Genomic DNA, 23,460 nt, shown 5'->3' with positions numbered 1-23,460 from the left:
TATTAGGAGATATCCCTCAGTGTATGCTCCTCTTTGTACTTTTAGTGAAAAGGAGAAGGCGAAGGGAGAGAAAGGTGCATGTATGCCCTATACCAGGCTCGTCCAAACTGTGCCCCTGGGGCGCTAGCGCCCGCGACCACCCGCGGCCAGCGCCCCGGGCGAGTTCGTATGTTGCTGCAGTGGCCGAGCCGTGCCGCTTAGCAGGACGTGCGGACCGCCCGAACGCCAGCCGATAGATATATTTGTTCGCCCGTTTTCCCTTCGGGCAGAGGACGTCTCACAAGTGCTTCAACTAGAGCTGATTGACCTACAGTGCCATATCCGCCTGAAGGACCGCTTTCTTATGTGTAACTTCCTAAAACTAAGAACCGTTCATTCCTTGGCGATAAAAATTTGACCAATTCTTTGAGGTTAGCAGTCTCACGGAGTACTGTACCAAGCCTAGACAAAATCGTTTCCTCGAAAAAGAAAAACGTGTAAAATGTTAATTGTCTTCTTTAACAATGTTGACTGTAAGAATAAAAGAGCTTTATAACCTTAATTCTATTTTAATAAGTTTTCAAACTTTGTCAGTTAAAATTATTACGTACAAAACAGCAAACTAAGAATCCGATTTCTCAACTCTGAAAAGGGATGCAAAAAAAGTAGCACGAAGTATAACAAAAAATACTTACTTGTAACTTCTAACAGTAAGAATGAGACACTATATCCCTTACATAAAATTAATTCTAAAATAGAATATTTTGTTTATGTTAGATCTGACCGCGGGACAGTCCAGTGCAGAGCAATGCTGTGCGGTCTCTCCCTCTCTCCCCCCCCCCCCCCCCTCCCTCCCGCCCCGCCCCCCCCCCCCTCCATCTCCTATGGCGACACTAGCGACACACGGTCGCGGACGGGGCGCTGTACTACACTGTCTTGCGCCCGCGGGGCGCCGTCGCGCCCGCCGGGCGCAATTCTTGGATGAGCCTGCCCTATTGGGATCTAAAGGCTTATACTACCCTCTTTTTGTGTACTGTGTTCAGACGACGACAAGTTTTATAATTACTTACAAATACCTAAATCGACTTTTTTTGAAATTGTAGTTAATAAAGTTTGATATTACCGAATGATCGCAGCGCCACCGGTGGCGTGGTTGGCTACGCCGCCTGGCGGTTCAAATGGCTCTGAGCACTATGAGACTTAACTTCTGAGGTCATCAGTCGCCTAGAACTTAGAACTAATTAAAACTAACTAACCTAAGGACATCACACACATCCATGTCCGAGGCAGGATTCGAAGCTGCGACCGTAGCGGTCGCTCGGCTCCAGACTGTAGCGCCTAGAACCGCACGGCCACAACGACCGACCCGCCTGGCGGTCTAGTGTAAGGTCGGTAACTCTCTAGGCAGCCTGGCTGCCACAGGCAAAAAACCAGTGACGGTTCATTGCAGCTCGCGCAGTTGGCAGCCAGGATGTTCTGTCTGTGGCAGCCACCAGAACACGTCGAACTACACAACAGTCGTCTGGCTCAGCTCAGCCAGTTGCGAGCAGCTTGTCCCGCAGAGAACGTAGTCAGTCTCCGGGCAGTTGTCGAAGCAGTCATACCTTGTTTTGCACCCCCGAAACAAAAATCGCGATGACTTTCGTTACGGAGAAATGTAATCGTGCAATTTAAAGTCGAAAACCAACCTGAGATGTGTTTTGTGAAAGATATAGTGATCGTGATTCACAGAGAAGAAGACGTGAGGAAATCACACGTATAGTGTATGAGAAGAATATGACTGAAAATGAAAAGAATGAAGAAGAGAAGAAGATGTTACGAAATTACAAATGTGATGCGTGAAAATAATATAACTAAAAATTCGATAAGTGATTTTCTATTTATTACCTAATAAAAATTTGTTATAGAACGTAATATTGTATACTTAACAATAATATACACTAATTCACATGGAAGCAATGATGGGAATATAGCCGGCCTGTGTGGCCGAGCGGTTCTAGGCGCTTCAGTCTGGAACCGCGTGACTGCTACGGTCGCAGGTTCGATTCCTGCCTTGGGCATGGATATGTGTGATGTCCTTAGGTTAGTTAGGTTTAAATAGTTCTAAGTTCTAGGGGACTGATGACCTCAGATGTTAAGTCCCATAGTGTTCAGAGCCATTTGAACAAGTTTCAGCTTGGAATTAAAATGCAGAGCGAGTGCTAAAAGTGGATCAGCAGCTTTGCTACGTATATTTTGAACAATTACAGTTTCTTAAGGAAACAGTAGTAAACAGTACAACACGAGCTAACCTGACAGAAACAGACGTTGCTGAAAGTAACGATGGGGGGGCAGTAGCTTACAAGATCTGTCACCTGTTGTTAAAATGAAGCAGAAAACAAACGGAGACTGATTGATGTACAATAACAGAGTCTGTCTGTGAGGGAGAAGCGGGAAAGGAACTATTTCTGCTTTTGTTACTAGAAGATATCAAAATGATTCCGGAACATCGCAAACTTACTACAAAAATGGAGATAATTGACGTCATAAGAAGAGCACAAATGCTTCCACTGCAAACTCATCACCAAGGCTATTCTGATTATGTGCCAGTAACATCAGTCGCTGTACCATTTAGCCATAGGTATGAACCAGAAGCCTCGAGGAGACAGTGATTTCAGCTTGGATACCTAATGCAGCAAAATCATGGTAGAGGAGACTTAGTAGAGCGCAGAAGGAAAGTCGCCGCGGTTATTCCACGCCCGTTGCAGATAGACAGGCCACTGCTGCGCGATATGTTGAGCTGTTAGCACCCACTGATGCAACGGTATCAACTCAGAATATGAAATACTTGGTCTGTTTCAGTCAGTATTGCAATAATTTTTATATTAAAATTCTTTTCAGATGTTGCTAATATTTAGCATAGAACATTAAAATAATAATTTCAAATCATCTTATATGTTGTCTTATTTTCAAACAATCATTTCTGTTTTTTGAATGTGTCCCTTTTCAGTTCGTTCAGATTCGTAACATTAAAATGGAAGTGCGAGGGAGAAAACGATCATATTCAATAATTTTTTTCTCAATTTTGGTGTTATACAGGCGTTAAGTTTTTTAAATTGTACATTGTCTGTGCGACCATTATTGCTGTCATAAATCTTCGGTGTTCTTAGTTGACACAGAATTTTACAAGACAAATGCTTTGTTTTTGTTTCAAAAATAAATAAATAAATTATGGCTTATCATTTTTCCTCCTTACTCTTCAGTTATTTTCAAATCTTATTAAAAATTAACTATCATATTTGTTTTTGAACTCACCTCGAAGTGATGAACAACTTGTCTTCCGAAGTTAAACAAGATCACATGTGAGTATCGGTATCCATAATAAAATTCTCATATTTTCCGAAAGGTTATAAAATGATTTCACTGACATTCTTGTAAAGTTTAAAAAACGATTCGGGTAGTTTCGAAGATCCTTCAAGTAATTTTGAAATAAACCCTTTGTGTGCCGCTCCAGAAGTAGAGGATGATCCAATACCTCTTATTGGCTTTGCGTTTCGTTTGCGTCAAAGTTGACAGTTATAACTTTTTCCACGTCCATCTCACTTGACGACCCTTTGGTCACGACCGACTGTCGTCTACTCAACATTTCGGTTGCTACAGCCTGGGTACCTAGTTCATTATAGCTAGCGTACGGATTTTCATGCAAATGCATATGTTTTGTATTATTCGAAAAGTGTGCTCTTTGGATAATATGTTCGAATTACCTCTTTTCTTACGTTTTATGTGTAGTTTTATAATGCATATAAATTCATATTTTGCCTGTTTTATGAATAAGAATAGTATTTTCGATAATTTTTAATTGCGCTGTTTTTTGTGTGTTTTTTAATTAAAACATTTCTTATTTAAAAAATATAGATGTTTTGAATTACGCGTTCATTTGTTCGGTTGTTGTGAAAGCTTATTTTTATGTATTTATTTACGATTTTGCTTTCTTCCCGATTCGCTGCTAGGAGTTACTTTTCGCGTTTGTTCACGTGGTACATAGCCTTGGTTGCGGGATTTCTCCGGTCTCCGTGCAGAGTTGCACCAACATGGGCATTAAGGGATTAGTCGGAACTGTGTCTTTTGGAACTGCGTACAACGTAACACCAAGCAACAGTTTTAACATTATTAGTTAAACTGTATACGAGTTTTTTAAGTGTTTCGTTTCATAATATTCATAACATTTAAATTAGTACAACAGTGAAGTGAAGTGACGAATGACTCATCCTGTTCTGGCTAGAGAAAATCAGTGCATAGTTCTGGTGAGCGGTGACTACTGGCCAGTAGCTTGGTGGTGTGCTTCAAGTTCTTCACATTTGCGATGCCAAAAGTGAAAACAAGTAAATCAGTGTTAGAATGCAACACCATGAGTGGGAGTTCGAAGAGGAGATGATAACGACAGATGGCAAAATACTTATTGCCTTGCACGTGAAAAAACAGTACGTAGCGAAAAACGGTTCGAAGTCGTTCGGCACGCGAACACTAATAACAACGAAGAGAAAGTAAGATGTAAGTCCATGATAAGTGTTCCCGCCCAGATATTGTTAGGTGAATCTTCTAACGGTACATTTTCAAAGTTTTATTTTGATTTGTGCGAAGCCTCTTTGTCGGTAGATATTCCGCTGTGGAAATTTAGTTGCCCTTTTCTGAGAAATTTCCATGAGAAATGTGCAAGTGTAACTTGCGCCGACCCCTGTGATCGAGCGGTTCTAGGCGCTTCACTCCCGAACTGCGCTGCTGCTACGGTCGCAGGTTCGAATCCTGCCTGGCCATGTATGTGTGTGATCTCCTTAGGTTAGTTGGGTTTGAGTAATTCTAAGTCTAGGGGACTGATGACCTCAGATGTTAAGTCCCATAGTGCTTAGAGCCATTTGATCCATTTTTGTAACTTGCGAGACGAATCCACTATAAGTAAAAATTACGCATTGCAGCGCTACAACCAAATCATAAAAAAATAAGGGATCAGATTCAAAATAATTTTATAAGGCGTCAATCGAGGAAACACAAGACTATGAAGGACCGTTTATTTCAAATATTGTAATTGGGTCTCTTACCAAAAATGTATGGTCTACGCTGTATCTACTTGCTATAGAGCAGTCTCAAATGACAAAGAGCTCTGCAGTGCTCATTTTTTATCCATTCCATGAATTTACTATGGCCAAATGGCATTCAGTAAGAGCGTGTATTACTGTTTGTGACAGACGCAGCAAGTTTCATGATTATTGCTCTCCAAGTTATATTTCCGAATATGATACCTTTAGCTTGTCTTGCTCACGGGTTACAAAAAAATGGTTCAAATGGCTCTGAGCACTATGGGACTCAACTGCTGAGGTCATTAGTCCCCTAGAACTTAGAACTAGTTAAACCTAACTAACCTAAGGACATCACAAACATCCATGTCCGAGGCAGGATTCGAACCTGCGACCGTAGCGGTCTTGCTGTTCCAGACTGCAGCGCCTTTAACCGCACGGCCACTTCGGCCGGCTCACGGGTTACATCGCTTTGCTGAAACTATAAGGACAAATTTTCATCCTGTTGACAAGTTGGTGTCTTGTGAAATAGATGTTTGTTTAAGTATCCTATAGCGTTCAGAGCAGCAGCACCTGACATTCCCATGCCACGAGAACCAATCATAACGCGCCGTTGCACATGGTTGTTTGCAGTGATTTACTACACCGTACATTTAGATGCTGTTAACAGCGTCGTTTCTACATTTTATATGCAAAAAAGTGCAGCCTCAATTCAAACTGCACTAAATGTTCTGAACATCTCAGAAACAGTAGCTAATCTGGGTATATATCTGTTCATTTTTCTCATCTTTAAGTGGCAATTGTTTCTGTGGAGACAGGCAGTTCTACTCTTAGTGATCTATTAAAGTACGTTAAAAAGCACAGGCTCTAAAATTGATTCTGTCGCTGGAAGAGTTGGTGAAATAGTGAAGGGAAAAGTTCAGAGCACACCTTCAAAAAATACAGAATACGAACAAGTTTGTGAAATTGAAGAAATTTTAACCGGTAAACACACTGAACTTCCGAACAACACGTCGCTAACAGCAGAACAAGTTAGCCGCTTTTGTACATAAATCATTAAGTTCCTGTGAAATAGACAAAAGTGCCTCTCGCTAAAAGCACATTTTGCGAGACAGCAGGGGACGCCTCACTTTCGAACACCTGAAACATACCGTGATTGTGATTGTGAACTGTTACACAAGGAAAGTGGAAAACTAACTGTGATTTCAATAGCTTTCCTTAAAGTAATATAAAACGCAAATTTGCATGCATGTTCTGTTAATGTTTCTTTGTGAATCATTCACGGGCATTTACATGAATCCTTTTTGTAGTAAAACGATGTCAATAAAAATTTTATATCTTTTTATGCGAGCAGTTTATGTACCTAGTTTAGATTTTTTGTCGCATAAATGCATACATATTTAAGGGCTTATTACGTACTGGTACCTAGTTATGGCCATAATGAGAGCAGCGTCACGGGTGGCGCGGCTGGCTGCGCCGCCTGGCTGTCGAGTGTAATAATGGCCTAAATTTTAATCCACAGTGCAACCCTACATTGTTCAACCCAGACGTTAAGTATTCGAAGCCAGAATCAGTCCAACAGACCATCGGGATACACCCAAGGTTGTTCTATTATCATGTCGCAATGGAGGATGCTCCGCACTGGATGAGAATTTTGATTTTCTGGAGGTTGATTATAGTCTGTTCAAACCATTCATTTCCTTGTACATCCCCATTGATATTCATTACCTGTCTTGGCCACTGAATGGATTCTTTCGACTTGACTCTGTAATCACTTAAATAAAATCACATAACAGCCAGCTGAACGAACTGGCAACACGGTAAAGTGTTGAAATTTCTGCAGGAAGTGTTGCATTCCAATTGAGATGCTGTGCTGTTGCATGAATTTCTGGCCTTCTAGTAACTCTGGCGCAGTTTAAATGCAAAGCCGTATCTCGCTACCTCTTTATTTTTTTAAAAATTGCATTGCATTGTCCATGGTGTAGTGACCTTTCCACAAGCAGTGTATTATTTGAAGACTATTCAAGTATGTAATTACCAGGACAAAATTTATCCGAAAAAGAAGGTTGGTGTGTAAGTTGGAGGAGATTTTATTTGGCGCTTTTTCACACAGGTTGCTATAAGAATATTTACGAATCGTCGTTTTTTGGGGTTCTGAACTCTTATTGTGACGTGTTGAACATATGAAGATTATGAGGATTGTTCTTTATGCACTAGAACACAGAGCATGAAACAAGAAAATAGTCTTAACATTTGTGACATTTTGTTCCCTTTCGTTTTAAAAGACGGTTGGAGGCAGGTGGAAACAAATTTAATGTTCTGTGTGTAGAGTGTGTGCATCCAAGAAATCGCACCAAAAAGAAGCTTTCTCGTTTCAAGTAGGACCGTTTCGACGTGAATTATTCATCCCACTTAAGAAGACCAATGAGCTCTGGTGAATGTGATTTTTACAATTGGCCAATATGGCCCACGGAAATTGTAATGAACTGCGACCATTTAATCTTAGTGAGACACTTGAGTCGAATGGTCAATGTTGTGGAAAAAAACGCAGATAAATGTGAGTAGGACTCACACTCGAGGGTGCCTTACAAACTTAATTATTTATATAGATAGTTCGTCGGTAGGTTTTGATGAGTGGGTGCTAATATTAAAATATATGGCAATAATTTTCCAGATCTTTCAGTTGCGTTGACTCAGAAGCTTTAATTTTTTACATCACCATGAGACTGTAGACTTCAGTATTTCACATAAATTTCTATTTAATACTTCTACCTGTTCGTAAGAAAAAAAGTGGACTTAGGAGTTGAAGGGACAGACGGACAGACATATAGATAGACAGACAACAGAGTGATCCAAGGGATCCGTATGTACCGATTGAGATGCGGAACCCCAAAACGAAAGAAAGAAAGAAAGGAAGCAAGCAAGCTTATAATGAATTGAAGCCGGACTCTGGCCAGGCAGTGGTCGTGTGTGTGTGTGTGTGTGTGTGTGTGTGTGTGTGTGTGTGTGTGTGTGGTCGAAAGCTCAAATGTATAGCAGTCTTTTTGTTGTGACTGTCTACGACTCAACGTCTCCTATATATGGCGAGCGAGTAGCAATCTATCCTTTCCATAATATTGTAGTTGAGGCAATATCTATAAATTCAAGACTTTTTCAAAGTGCTATGTGAGAAGATCGGTGCTGAACATATTCAGTTGCTCTTTTATTAGTAATGCTCGATGACTTTTAAGGGATAAAATACTAAATAGAATGTTTGAACTGAGGAATGAGGTATTATGTTTCTTAAAGGAGAAATAATTGCTCTCCAGCAGATTGTTTCAGGAACGGAGATTTTCTGTTGAATATGCCTTACATCACTGACATTTTTGAGGAACTAAAATGTTCTTAACACTTAACTTCGAAGTAGTCAGGTAATTGCACCACCTGGAATCAAAAAGTGAAAGCATTATAAAGAAATTAGAGCTGTGTCAAAATCGAATGGAAAGGGACATGCTAGATATATTCCCTACTATAGCGCCACAGTTGGAGGAAACAGATAATCCGAGACTTCCGATGAAGAAAATAATTTTATTGAATTTAAAATTTTATTGAATCGAAAATTCATTAAAAAAATGCTCCTGGTCCATCATGTCTAAATATAAAAGAGCAAGGACAACTTATTGAGCTCACTTGTGATACTACACTGAAGAGTAAATTAAATGAAGTGTCTTTCTTGGAGTTTTGGATAAACATTAGCTAGAAATTCCCGACACTGAACCAAAATGCGCGGCGAAGATCCTGATTCCGTTTGCAACAACATACTTGTGCGAGACCGGTTTTTCCACTTTGTCAGCTATGATGTCGAACTACTATTCAAAGCCTAATGTAAACAAAGAATTTAGAGTGGATGTTCCTGCTATTACACCGTACGTCTTGAGAAACTTCCTTCTCAAAAGCAAGCTCATCCATCACACTGAATTTTGTAATTTAAATTTTTAACGCCTATTTAATCATTGTTTGCCGAGTTATAAGCATTCATTCCATAGTTTGTGAATAAATGAAAATGCGATAAACAATTCGTTCCGTATTTTCGTTATAATGATTCATGTAGTTTTGATTCCCGTTGCGTAAAACCCTTCTAAACTGAATTTGGTAGAACAAGGAATAAGACAAAATACAAAAAAAAGACTACTTTTATTAATAAAATAGGCTGAGGGAGGCCTTGCACTATTTTTCCACGTGAAGGGGTCCCAGAGGGAAAAACTTCGAGAACAACTGCTCTAGGTGGTACTAAATTGAGATTGCAAAGAGACTTAATGTTGAGTAGTTAAAATTTCCATACTGGTTTTCGATCTGGAAGCTTGTAGCTCGGCAAGTAAGAAGCAGAAAAATTGTATAGGTCTCAGTGAACTTAGAATCTTGAGCTAATGCGTCTTTCCCTTCACACAGCAGCATCTTTAAGTGAGAATCGTTCAGATTATTTCAAAAATGGTTCAAATGGCTCTGAGCAGTATGGGACTTAACATCTATGGTCATCAGTCCCCTAGAACTTAGAACTACTTAAGGGGCTCCGGAACGCCCTATACTTGCAATGTTAAAATAACGCCTATAAATTACATCTTTCCTCACAAAGTATTTGAGGTAGGAAGTTGAACTTTTTACAGATTATTTATTGGAATATGGGCTACAACTTAACACAGGGATTTAACAAAATTTTAGTTCAGTTATGAAAGATGATTTTTTTCAATTGTAATGAAAATTCACAGCATTTTTTGCAATTTTTTATTTATATATTCAAAAATATACAGTTTTTTGGAAAAAGGCTGTGTTAAATTATGCAGAAGGTACTGTGTAACATTTACTGAAAGTTTGATACAAATATGTTTGGAAGATCCTTAGAAAACATGTAATTAGTATGAGAAAATAAAAGGTTTGGGAATCGAGCGACAAAGATTGGATTAACTTTTTAGTGCATTCCAGGTCCATAGGATGGATTATCTTCATCCTCTGCAAACTCCTCCTCCAGCTTCCTCTTGTTCCTCCTTTTGTTTACTCTTGCTTGTATTTCTAGACTCTTTACAGCCCTGTCTGGAGCCCGAAGGCGTTCCTTGTCTAAAGCAAGCATCGCTCGTACCATGTTAGAACCTATCTTCATTCCCATATTTCTAAATACCTTGCACCTTACAGTGTTGCCATCATTGAACGTCGCAACAGCATCATACACACCAAAGTGAAGTGTTTCTATTCCAACAAATACAGTCTTGGGGATTCTCGACCATATAACACTATTTACACTTTCATTGGGGTTTTGAGTTTTTCCGTGAATACACTTTTTCAACAGTTCAGGTGCTGCTAAGTCTCTGAAAATAGGTTTTATCACCTCCATTATTGCATGAGGCAGACTATGCTTATGAGTGTACACTTCACCAGTTAGCAATCCTTTGTTATATTTACACCAACTGTCTTCTTCTTTGGGACACAAGCTATGTTGGGGATTTTCATCGGTTGAAGAAGTATGAAAAAAAAAAAAGAGCCCAAACAGCCTTCTTCATTTCGTCGACACTTTGTGTATTTTGCCTAATAGCCATTTCATAATAGTTCTGTATTTTGTCAATTACACTGTCAGTTAACCTTCCCTTCCCATCCAACCGTTTACCATCACTGAGTTTTTGTTTTTTGTACGAAGCTTTCAGTCGCCGAAGTCTTGTTCCCATTCGCTTCTGTACGTGTCCAATACACTCAAATTTCTTCTGCACTACAACATCACCACCATAGGGCTTAAGTCCTTGAACATGTTTGAAACTTTTAGAATCACCGTCACCAAGGCAATTAACATATCGCACTTTATCACACGCCTCAGAACGCTGGAATATACTGGCAACACCAGCCACTTCCATTCCTCCACTACTGCCACTATAGTTAGCTTTGCAATTATTTTCATGTGTACCTTTATATTTTTGTGGCCATCTACAATACTTTGATATTACTGCTACATCTAAAACTTTCCCTGTATACATACTGGTGGCAGATACTACACCATGAAGAGATGTGTGTCCCCGTTTATGCCAGGTACCATCGAACGCTGCAGTCAAATCTCTGTTACCATTATTTTCCATTACTGCCTCTTCCACAGCGTTCTTCATAGATTCTATACAGACATCTTCTACTTTAGACCCTATTAATTTATTATAGGTCGTAAACTTGGTTGGGGGATTTGGAAGATTCATGATGCCACAGAAAATTGCACCTGCAGTAGCACCCTTACCAACTTAACGCAAGGAATAAACAAATCTAATGTTGTGTTCGTAGATTTTGCTACCATTTTCTTCAGTTGCAGTTACTGCAACACTGTTCCAAAAGGTGGTCATGTATGAACACTTATCACATTTCAGTTGTATTTCAGTAGCAAGTCCTACGTGCTTTATTATGGAGAGTTCCAGACCAACTTCACTACAATGAATACATCTTACACAGTTTGAAAAAATTCCTTTGAGAACCGACATATCAAATATTTCATTCACATCCGATTCGCCCATAAAACATACATAGTTTTCACTCATTGAACCAAGCTTCTTCTGTGAAGTATTTTCTTTCCCACTTTGAGCGAGGTGGCGCAGTGGTTAGACACTGGACTCGCATTCGGGAGGACGACGGTTCAATCCCGCGTCCGGCCATCCTGATTTAGGTTTTCCGTGATTTCCCTAAATCGCTCCAGGCAAATGCCGGGATGGTTCCTTTCAAAGGGCACGGCCGACTTCCTTCCCCGTCCTTCCCTAATCCGATGAGACCGATGACCTCGCTGTCTGGTCTCCTTCTCCAAACCAACCAACCAACCAATCTTTCCCACTTTGACTGCTATGGGCAGGTGTACTTGAGAGGTTAGGTTCACTCACTTGGTTATCGTGTTTATTGTTTACAGTAATAACACATACCTTTGGGTTTCCAACATTTCTCCTTTTCTTAAAAGCCTTCAGAGGATTTCTAATAACTTTACTTTTACTCATTATTATACTTCAACAAAACAGAGACTCAAGAAACAGAATTAATTACGAATATTTTCGAGATAACGACAGAGTAAATAAACATGAAACAATCGACAATCACACCAGCGATATATATTGAACCATCACAGGTTAGCCACAACACATACTTTATCTCACATCACTAAAATGTACCTGATGAACACGGACGTTAATAATAACACCATTTGACAGCAGTTTAACAGCGCCACAGTGGGTCACGCCCATGTAGAACACATTTCAAAAAAAATTTAAAAATAGTTGTAGTCTTCGGAATTGAATAAATTATATATCTATTAAAAGGTAATAGTCTGCAGATTCAGAAAACGCAAAAAAGTAAAAATTGAACTTTTCATGATTTTGAGCCTTTCCGGAGCCCCTTAAACCTAACTAACCAAAGGACGTCACACAACACCCAGTCATCCTCAGATTATTTACTGGAAACGAGTTGAGTAACTGGTGTTGCTCAGGTATGAACGATTCCAGTTCTTTTAGTCCCCCCCCCCTCTCTCTCTCTCTCTCTCTCTCTCTCTCTCTCTCTCTCTCTCTCTCTCTGTGTGTGTGTGTGTGTGTGTGTGTGTGTGTGTGTGTGTGTGTGTTCCTTCTCCCAGTCTCTGCCTCCTCTTCTCTCTACACGTTACCACTCCACCCCTATGAGGGATTGTTAGTTCTTAGTCCCATAGTATGTCTTTCCAAATAGTAAATAATAAATGTACGACGTTTGGTTGAAATCTATCCAGGGGTTTAAGAGGAGTCTTTTTACTCGTGGCTTTACCTGCATACGCACATGTCACATTTAATTACACTACTGGCCATTAAAATTGCTACACCAAGAAGAAATGCAGATGATAAATGGGTATTCATTGGACAAATATATTATACTAGAACTGACATGTGATTACATTTTCACGCAATTTGGGTGCATAGATCCTGAGAAATCAGTACCCAGAACAACCACCTCTGGCCGTAATAACGGCCTTGATACGCCTGGGCATTGACTCAAACAGAGCTTGGATGGTGTGTACAGGTACAGCTGCCCATGCAGCTTCAACACGATACCACAGTTCATCAAGAGTAGCGACTGGCGTATGGTGACGAGCCAGTTGCTCGGCCACCATTGACCAGACGTTTTCAATTCGTGAGAGATCTGGAGAATGTGCTGGCCAGTGCAGCAGTCGAACATTTCTGTATCCACAAAGGTCCGTACAGGACCTGCAACATGCGGTCGTGCAGTATCCTGCTGAAATTTGAGGTTTCGCAGGGATCGAATGAAGGGTGGAGCCACGGGCCGTAACACATCTGTAATGTAACGTCAACGGTTCAAAGTGCCGTCAATGCGAACAAGAGGTGACCGAGACGTGTGACCAATGGGACCCCATACCATCACGCCGGGTGATACGCCAGTATGGCGATGACGAATACACGCTTCCAATGTGCGTTCACCGCGATGTCGCCAAACACAGAACCTGGATTCATCGGAAAAAATGACGTTTTGCCTTTCGTGCACCCAGGTTCGTCGTTGAGTACACCATCGCAGGCGCTCCTGTTTGTGATGCAGCGTCAAGGGTAACCGCAGTCATGGTCTCCGAGCTGATAGTCCATGCTGCTGCAAACGTTGTCGAACTGTTCGTGCATATGGTTGTTGTCTTGCAAACATCCCCATCTGTTGACTCAGGGATCGAGACGTGGCTGCACGATCCGTTACAGCCATGCGGATAAGTTGCCTGTCATCTCGACTGCTAGTGATACGAGGCCGTTGGGATCCAGCACGGCGTTCCGTATTACCCTCCTGAACCCACCGATTCCATATTTTGCTAACAGTCATTGGATCTCGACCAACACGAGCAGCAGTGTCGCGATACGATAAACCACAATCGCGATAGGCTACAATCCGACCTTTATCAAAGTCGGAAACGTGATAGTACGCATTTCTCCTCCTTACACGAGGCATCACAACAACGTTTCACCAGGCAACGCCGGTCAACTGCTGTTTGTGCAGGAGAAATCGTTTGGAAACTTTCATACATCGGCACGTTGGAGGTGTCGCCACCGGCGCCAACCTTGTGTGAATGCTGTGAAAAGCTAATCATTTGCACATCACAGCATCTTCTTCCTGTCGGTTAAATTTCGCGTCTGTTGCACGTCATCTTCGTGGTGTAGCAATTTTAATGGTCAGTAGTGTACTTTCAGCGGAGCGGCATATGGTGATACTGTATGCGAGATAGGTTGCGAATAGAGGTAGCAGCAAAGACGTAATAAATTTAATCGTCATTCTTGATGAGGCAGTTTTACTGCATGAACAACGAAAATGTAGTGAGCGATAAACGTTTCACTGTGGGGTTATCAGCTAGGAAAATCTTCGTTAAGGTTTGAAATTATGTATCAAGTTTATTACAAGTCATTAAGTTCTCTCATTCTCAAATATTGGATGAATAAAGTCTTGGTATTCACGCATCGTGTGTTACTTTGCTTTTTCACCCCCCAACAGTTTAATAGGTAGGTCGTTTTTACCCCAGCATCCATTCATCCCATACAGTAAGAGATAAGTGTACGAAGTTTGCTTGACATCGGTCCATTGGTTTTGGAGCAGATGTGGAACATGACCACTTTTCGCTGCGCGGATCGCTGCGAAACGTGCAGAAAGAGTGTCACTGAGTTTCTGGAAGGTACCGACAAGGATGTGGTGACATGCCGGCTCCAGTGCCGTGGCCACGTGTGCCAGATATTTCGGTTGAGGATCCATGGCGCGAACAGCCCATCGAGGTGGTCCCACAGATTGGGTTTAAATTTGGGGCGTTTGGTGGTCAGGGGAGTATAGTGAACTCATCCTGGTGTTCTTCGAACCAGGCACGTATACTACGAGCTGTGTGACACTTTGCATTGTCCTGCTGGCAGATGCCACCGTGCCAAGGAAGAAAAACAAACTGCGTTCATGGACGGACATGGTCCCCCAGGATAGAGACATACCAGGAGTAAATCTAATGATTGTCTCTAACTAGAAGTCTGTAAATATATGTGTGTACGAATTAGCTTATTTTAAATTGATCTGAACTTGTAAATAATTTGACATGTCCAATATCCTTGTAAAAAGAGATCTACGGATGAATAAAGCTGCTGCTACTACTTCTACTACTACATACTTGTGTTGATACATTATAACTTCCAGAATGACGAGATTACCCATGGATTACCACGAATACATTACCCACACTATAGCGCTCGCTTCTTCGCCCTGGACCCTTCCCACGATTGCTAGCAGGACCGTACACGCCAGAGGCCATCTGTCCTATGGAGCATAAAACTTGATTCATGTGGAAAGGCCACCTGCCGCCACGAAGTGGGCGTCCAGTTGCGGTACTGGCGTAAAAATTCCAGCCTCCGTTGTGGATGAACAGCAGTCAGTGTGAGTGAATGAACCAGGTGCCTTCTATGGGGGCCCATAGGCAGCATCGTTCGTTGAATGGTCGGTAAGGAGACACTGTCGGTAACGGTAACCCCTTGGTTCATTTGGGCAGTCAGTTCAACACTCCAGTTTGGATTCTCTGCCTTCTGAATCGTTATCAAGAGCCGGAAATAGCTGCTGATTACAGCATACACTATGGGCTAGTGCACTATCGTCGGTCAAAAAGTGAGATAACTAACGCCCAGTGATCACGGTTAAAAGTAAATCGCGTTTAAAGTGCCTCTGCGGTGCACCAGTGTTAATCGTCGGCCAGCAAACCGTCGTTGACCAACCGTGCATTTGACCGCGATTATCTCCATGTATTGCAGTTGAAGGTCTCTTGGAGTTGCAAAGATGTTAATTCATATGGAATTGCATACGGCCGTCTATACACACAAGTTTTCTTGACAATCGCGGTTTGAGTGACGTCATTGTCACAAGCAGTCACTTTCCTCAGCAAGCAGAAGTTAATCTGCACGGTCAGTTGGTCAACAGTAGCACGTGTACTCCACCGCACACATCTCCGCAGCTGTCATTCACCCCTATGATCTGTAGCCCTTGATGCATCACAGTTGCCTCGACGCCGGTTTTGGAAAGCCCCATTCTGCCATGCATGGTATACTTAAACCACAGTGGCACCAGAACAGTTTACAAACTAGCCATTTGGAAATCCTTCCACCCTTGTCCCGAAAGCCGATGATCATGCCACTTTGGAGGTCAGATAAATCGCCACTTTGTCACATTACGTCAACGACTACACTGTTTTTCCGCTTTATATACCCTCCACTGCCAGTGTTGCCACTTGCCGTCTGCAGTGTTTATTGCACGTTGACGTCGAAAGTAGGCTGTGGTCACATTAATGTGGCTAGACTGTGTAGATACGAACATACATACATTTTTGTAATTAATAGGGCGGTTTACTGTTTTTGGCCCGAAAAAAAGCATGTTCTTTGAGATTTTTTTTTCTCGGGATGTGTTATAGATATCATTGTCAAATTTGGTAATAATGTTTATTGAGATTTCCTCTACAAACTAGAATTTTTTCGACCGGAAATATTGAAGAGAAAAGGCGGCAGTGCCGTCGGAACGAAACAAAATTTCGATGTAGACCCCCACGCGCGGTACGTCACAGGTCAGCCGGCTCGTCTGAAATCAAAATTGAGTTGACGTTAGCGAAGTATATATGATTGTTTAGGAGTTGTAGCTCGCTTAAGTTATTTGGATCATAGGAAACAAAATGGCTGCCATTTGAAAGAAAATAGGGTTTTTTCATCGATTTTTCGAATTCATCGACCAAGTAAAAATATTTGTACTTGATGGATCGGAATAAAAGTGGTACAACTCCTAGGCAGTTTAGTTAGCTTCGTCAGAAACAAAGAATCGTGCTAATCGATTCAGTAGATTTGAAGTTACCATACCGCGCGATAAGAAAAAAAGTCATTTCGAGAAAACGCGTTTGAAGTTTTGACTAGATATAAATGCAATATTATGCAACTTACGTTCAATGTGCTATTCCGGGTCCGTAAACTAGTCCTCCTTCTTCCTCATAGAGGGCGTTCTGCTCGATCTGGGCCATTCTGCGCTGCTCCAGAGCCGCTCGTACGGCCGGTGACAAGCAGTTTTCGGCCGCTTGAATCCGGTGGTCGCCCGAATGCTTGTCGAACTGCGTCGAATAGAGTCCCAGGGGGATGTACATCGTTGTCATGGTCTTCAGAATTGAATACCCTTCGGTGAAGCTGCTCACTGCCAGGAAAGTCGCAATCTCCACAGTCTTCGCACCAGGATGCAAATGCTTGAGGGCTAACTTCCAAACGTACGCGTTCAAACTTTCATTTGAATTTTGTGTGTTTCCTCCCAAGCACCGGTACAATAACTCGTCCTCCGAAAGAAAAAAACTGGTGCGTCAAAAAGGCCGATTTCAGGCAAGTGCATTTTTTTGTTCAACTGCGAATAACAAACATTTCCGTTCCGTATTCGGAAAATCCGTTTCAGGGGTGGATTCTAAACTCTTTTATAGATCGAGAAATGCAATTTAAAAAATAATCGATTTTTTGAACCAAAAAATAGTAACCTCCCCTCAAATGAAATTAGCAGGACAGTTCTGAACCACTCCACGAAGTAAATCGACGGTCACATAGTTGTCAGACGTATTTTTCAGTGTTACCATTTCTCCGTTAGACCAGCTACGGGAAGAACACGTTTGCTCAGCCACTGTGCAGACCTGGCTAGCACATGGGAAGACGCAGCGGCGCCAGCTGCTACCGCGTCGGCTGGGGATCGAAATACTTGAAAGTTTAGCCCGGTGAAGTTTATTTTCATATCTGTTATTAGATTTGGATCTAAAGCGTAGTTACGAATAATATCCGGATGCACTTATTACAACTCTAACATCATAAATAAAAAACCAGGGAGAATTATTTGGGTGGCCCATTCCTTCAGTAGGACCGCCTCCGTAGCTGAGTAGTCAGCGTGGCGGTCTGCCGTGCGTGGAACCCGGATTTGATTCCCAGCATTGTCAGGGATTTTTTCTTGGTGGGAGGACTAGCAAGGGGTGCACTCAGCCACGTGAAGCCAACCGGGACGCTGCTAGACCAATTACCAGGGGCCACAAGGTCAAGAAGCCCGACAACTAGGAGAGGGGTATGATGACCACATGCCCGTCCCTACCGCATCTATGACGCAGTTGGCAGAGGATGGCGTGGCGGTCGGTCGTAGGGCCAGAACGAGGAACGTCTCACTTCAGTAGCTGTCGTAATTATTATTTTTTCGTCAAACTGAGAAACTCATTTTCCAGGTGTGATTAATTCTCTTTTATTTTCCAGCATTTTCTCAAGAACACTTCCATTGGATTAATCCCCAAAGATACCAAATAACAAAGTTTCAAGTCGATAAAGTGAAATGGGCTCAAATACGTGCAAGGAAATGAAACCAGCGAGTGTATGCTGCGCAAATTCGATTCCTATCTCTGCTGACATGACCGTTTGAGTCCGAGTAGCAATGAAAAATTTAATTTTAAAATTTTTCACAAAATTGACCTTTAGCATCATATTAAGCAAAGAATACAAGAATAAATTGTCAAAAAGTTAACACTCAATCTTTGTAAGGAGGTGGCTTCACTTTAGAACCACTGGGACATACAGCTTTCAAACACCCATGATTTCATGAGATATATTTTTCCCCCTAAACGCAACCCCACATCTCGAAGCTTCCATGACCTCAATGCCTAAAACAACTTATAGACCTAATAACATGCAAAAAAATGGTTCAAAATTTAATTTATTAATACCAAAAGTACGCGCTGTCTCTGTGGTTTCTTTTCGAAACCACTCAAAAGAGAAGTAATACAAACCACTCATAAAAGCAGTAGTACAAACTCAAGTTTACGTTACCACAACTTCGGATATAATTACTTCACTGTCAATGATCTCCTCAGTACGATCGCTACATTAAGAAGACTCACTGTCTCCAACAATCACATAACACAGTCTTCGGTCGACTGTTGCTTTGAGCTCTGAAGTGGCTGCTACACCACTCTACATTGCAAAAAATAAAATAAAATAAAATAAAAATGTTTCACGCAGAAACCGCTGCTACCCAAAGGGTTACGGGAGAAGCAACTGTCATCAGAACATGCTAAAAGGAACGCAGAACACGGAGTGTATTATCTGAAATGTATCTTCATTGAGCGAAACTGCTATTCAGCTTGTAGTAATCAAAAGAATGAATAGTACTATCTGCTCGTAACGATTACTATATAATCTCTGATATTGATTCGTCAGTGAAAGCAAAATGCGTCCGATTAGTGGCCGTGTTAACTTGCAGTACACTTCAGACGAAGGGAAACCAAAACATAAGTAAGAGGTCCCATCGAGCTGAACGTAGAGTGAAGTTTCCATGCAGCGCTTAGCAATTGTCTGCTCTACAACAAATTTCTTATTGTTTCATACTACTGAAGTATCTATGCTATCAGAAACTTCATATGAGAATTGTAAAAGTGTAACTGTTAGAAAAGACTACTACGTTAAATGTTTCAAATGGTTCTGAGCACTGTGGGACTTAACTTCTGAGGTCATCAGAACTACTTAAACCTAAGCAACCTAAGGACATCACATCCATACCCGAAGCAGGATTCGTACCTGCGACCGTAGCGGTCGCGCGGTTCCGGACTGTAGCGCCTAGAACCGCTCGGGCACTCATGCCGGCTACGTTAAATGGTACTCTTCTTGTGGCTGAATGTGACTCGAGTCGATGACGCTAATTTTAATTCACTGCCATGTATCTTTCATTGTTCACAATTTTAACGATAGTTAGTATGTCCTGCATGGACGTTGGTAAGAATATAATACATTCTTGTAGAGTCATTCCCGTCTTAGCGCCTCATTACAAAAGCTCAAAACAGATACCGAAAGCCGCGATGCTGACCACTCCTCATTATTTTACCATACTAGACAAATGTCTAAAATAGGTACTTCTGTAAATAATCAGTGTCAGTATTTTGCAACCATGACTCACTGCCGGCCGCTGTGACCAAGCGGTTCTAGGCGCTTCAGTCCGGAACCGCGCTGTTACTACGGTCGCAGGTTCTAATCCTGACTCGAGCATGGATGTATGTGATGTCCCTACGTTAGTTAGGTTTCAGAATGGTTCAAATGGCTCTGAGCATTATGGGACTTAACATCTATGGTCATCAGTCCCCTAGAACTTAGAACTACTTAAACCTAACTAACCTAAGGACATCACCTAACACCCAGTCATCACGAAGCATTAGTTAGGTTTAAGTAGTTCTAAGTCTAGGGGACTGATGACCTCAGATGTTAAGTCCCATAGTACTTACAGCCATGACTCACTAGACCGATAATTCGGTAATATTCTCATATGTCAGCAACTGCCACCTCTGGAATAGCAATTATTATGTTCGTCTTGAAGTGCGAGAGTATTTCTCCTATATCATATATCTTTCATATCATATGGGAAAGTTTTCTCGTGGTATTTTCACAGAGGATCTCAATAAGGTCATCTGCTCCAAATGCCTTGTTTCGACGTATGTGGTTCATTGCTCTGTTAGTTCAATGCAATATCTCACTATTATCTTAGGGTTTTGTTTATCACAAAAGCTGCTATCAGTATTGAACCTTACAGCTACAATACTTGACCGAAGGGATTTCGTTCCAACAGGAATTTACATTCAGATAAACGAACAATAGACAGTGTAGTAATTAATGCACCAACCAAGATGGGCCACCTGTTTAGTGTTTAGGGTCCTGGGCTGTCGATACAATTGACATGTAGTTGAGCAGTTATTTCCTTGTCGTAGATTGGGGGTTTATAACACAGTGAACGGCTGCTGTTTGATGATGTCCATGGAACGAGCTTTTCAGTTTGCAGTACGCATAAGAAAGGGGAAAAAAACCTACCGATGAGTAGGGCCACCCAGAAATTCCCCCTTACCGTGATTTGAGATATTCAGGCTGCAGTCAGTGAATCGGAAAATTATTCGTCCCTAGCTGCATAAATCCGAATAAAATTCATTGGCCTGTTCGTTTGTTCAACTCGGCGTTACTCGGTGGCTGCCTGTTCTGTGTCTTTCAAATGCAAGTAAAGTACGGTCAAGGAACAGGTCAGCAGTGGAAACATTTTTACTGCCACTAGCTTGAAGTGAGTTGTCAACATCGCAGAATGTTTGGCAACACGGTGACCTTTGAGTATAGAGTATTATCCTGCCATATTCACCTGATTTTTTTTTTCGATTAAATATTTGAAATCATTCTCATTTAAGAGATTACATAGAGTTAGCAAATTCATGTTTTGAGTCCAGGAAGCTCGTTCCAAGCTGAAACTACAGCCACACTCGTCCTTTACGTTGCGAATTATCCGTCTTGGCCATCACTGGGGCGGAGATTTAGGTGTGTGTGACAGTTGTTTGCTAACTCAGTAGTAAATTGTTTACCTTTCAAAGAGAAGACTGTAGTAGACATCCGTTGAAATCTTGCTGGAGACAAGATTTTTACCTCTTCTGCGACAAAGCTACACTCGGGCAGATCGACAATCAGTGAAGAAATCTCGAGAAAACTTCTCCCTCAAAACTTTTATTGCTGCCTTAATTCACCAGCCCGTAGATCTAAAGGTGAAAACTTGCTGAATTGCACCCATGATAAATTTTAGTTTTTTTATGAAGAAACAATTTTATCGAATTAAGTGTGGCACTGAATAATTTGTTAACTGAATTCCGTTGTGTATCTGCCGCCACTGGTACATTTTCATATCTTCACGGTAGTCCTGTAGCGCTAATTCAGCATGACCGTGGACTAAACATAGGCCCAGACGCCTTTTATGCCAAATGTGCGCAGTATCGTGCTAATTCATGACGATCTGGGGACGCTCGTGGTAGGGATACTGTGTTTTATTGTAGAAGACTGTTAGTGTAAGGTTGCCATCGCAAGTTGCAATTCACCTGTATCAGCACACTGCATACTTCACAGCATCGCTTCGTTACTTTACCGAACACAAGAGATAACGTAAGAAATAAGTTATCCACCAGTACTGTAGTCCACCACACTGTCGAATTTCAACTGTACTCATGCATTTGCTAAATTTTCTTCACGGCTTTTTCAGTTCTATTATTTCGTTATTGCGCAAGGAAATCGTGCACAGTTTGCTTTTCTGGTTTGTTTATTTTACTCGCAGATGTTCATGTTCACGTTTTGTAATCAGTGTTATGCCGTCATTTCATTTGTGTTTTTAGTTGAGAGATGTGGTGTCCATGAGAGCATTCTTACGGAAAGCTGTTTTTGAGTGTATAATATTTTAAAAAAATTATTTACTCATAGCGTTAATAGCATCGCATCTGGTGATCGTAGAAAAAGCAAATCGCTTCGGGAGAATGAGCGTTTCAGTTTGCGCAAATAAGATATAAAAACTAGAAAAAGCTACGACTGCTGCAGAAGCGTTGGGCTGCCGAAATAATTCCCTATGCTCTTTATTTATGTTAGAGTTACAGTCTGTTTAACTGGATATTATTCGTAACTACGCTTTAGATCCAAATCATAGTAACAGAAATGTACTATACTTCCGGTAATTCGGCTCCTAATTAACGCAGAAGCAGCTGGCGCCGCTGCGGCTACGAAGCGCTAGCTTCCCGTTTGCCAGCCAGCTCAGTGCGTCGGCTGAGCAAACGCGTTCTTCCTGTCGCAAGGCTAATGGAGAACTGGCAACATGGTAGGAATACGTTTGGCAACTATGTGGCAGTCGATTTACTTTCCGGAGTGGATCAGAATTATCCGGCTAAATTCACTTGATGTTCCTTTGTAAGTAATCTGACTGATTCTTATTAAGATGTAACATTAGATTGTCAAATTTGTTATTACATTTCAGGAAATCACTTCCACACAAGATGTATGGCTAATTTCATATTTAACATCGCGAATTATCTGTATTATCGATCACTGCAATAAATTGAGGCTACTGAGGGCAGCAGCTAAGTGTCTACGCAGCTGCTTTGTGCAGGGCAAGAAGCATTAGCCCTAAATCCTAATTTCACTGTAGACCTAGACAGTTTGTCTGCTTCTTACATCTCGTACCGAGCTACAAGCTTCCAGATCGAAAACCACTATGGAAATATTAACTTCTCCGTATTAAGTCATATCGCAATCTCAGTGTAGTACCCCTAGACCTAAAGATGAAAATTTTTTAAGAAATTGAGATATTACACTCTTGATAAAAGTTATATTTTTCTGCTTAGACGACATACTTTCTAGTTGTTTATGAATACACAGTAAGATTGATATAATGTGTGGCATTGAATAATTTGTTAGCTGGGTCTACGGTTCATGTCAGTTTTATATATTTTCGTGATATTGCCGAAATAATTCTTGGACGGGACACAGGACGTATTTAGGTACAGATCGTATCGGGGTCAAAAGTTTCTTATACACTACGTGATAAAAGGTATCCGGATACCGCCAAAAATATACATTTTTCATGTTAGGTGCAT

At 41.3% G+C, this 23,460-nt stretch overlaps 1 protein-coding gene across 1 annotated transcript in view; it reads left to right on the top strand.

Moving 5' to 3' along the window:
* The window catches only part of LOC124722302, a 422,581-nt gene that overhangs the window by 104,540 nt on the left and 294,581 nt on the right, over positions 1 to 23,460 (top strand). The window lies entirely within an intron of this gene.

Source organism: Schistocerca piceifrons, chromosome X (assembly GCF_021461385.2).
Source record: "Schistocerca piceifrons isolate TAMUIC-IGC-003096 chromosome X, iqSchPice1.1, whole genome shotgun sequence".
Taxonomy (NCBI): Eukaryota; Metazoa; Arthropoda; class Insecta; order Orthoptera; family Acrididae; genus Schistocerca; species Schistocerca piceifrons.
The sequence above is the reverse complement of the archived record's forward strand: the minus strand, read 5'-3'. Positions and strand labels throughout refer to the sequence as shown.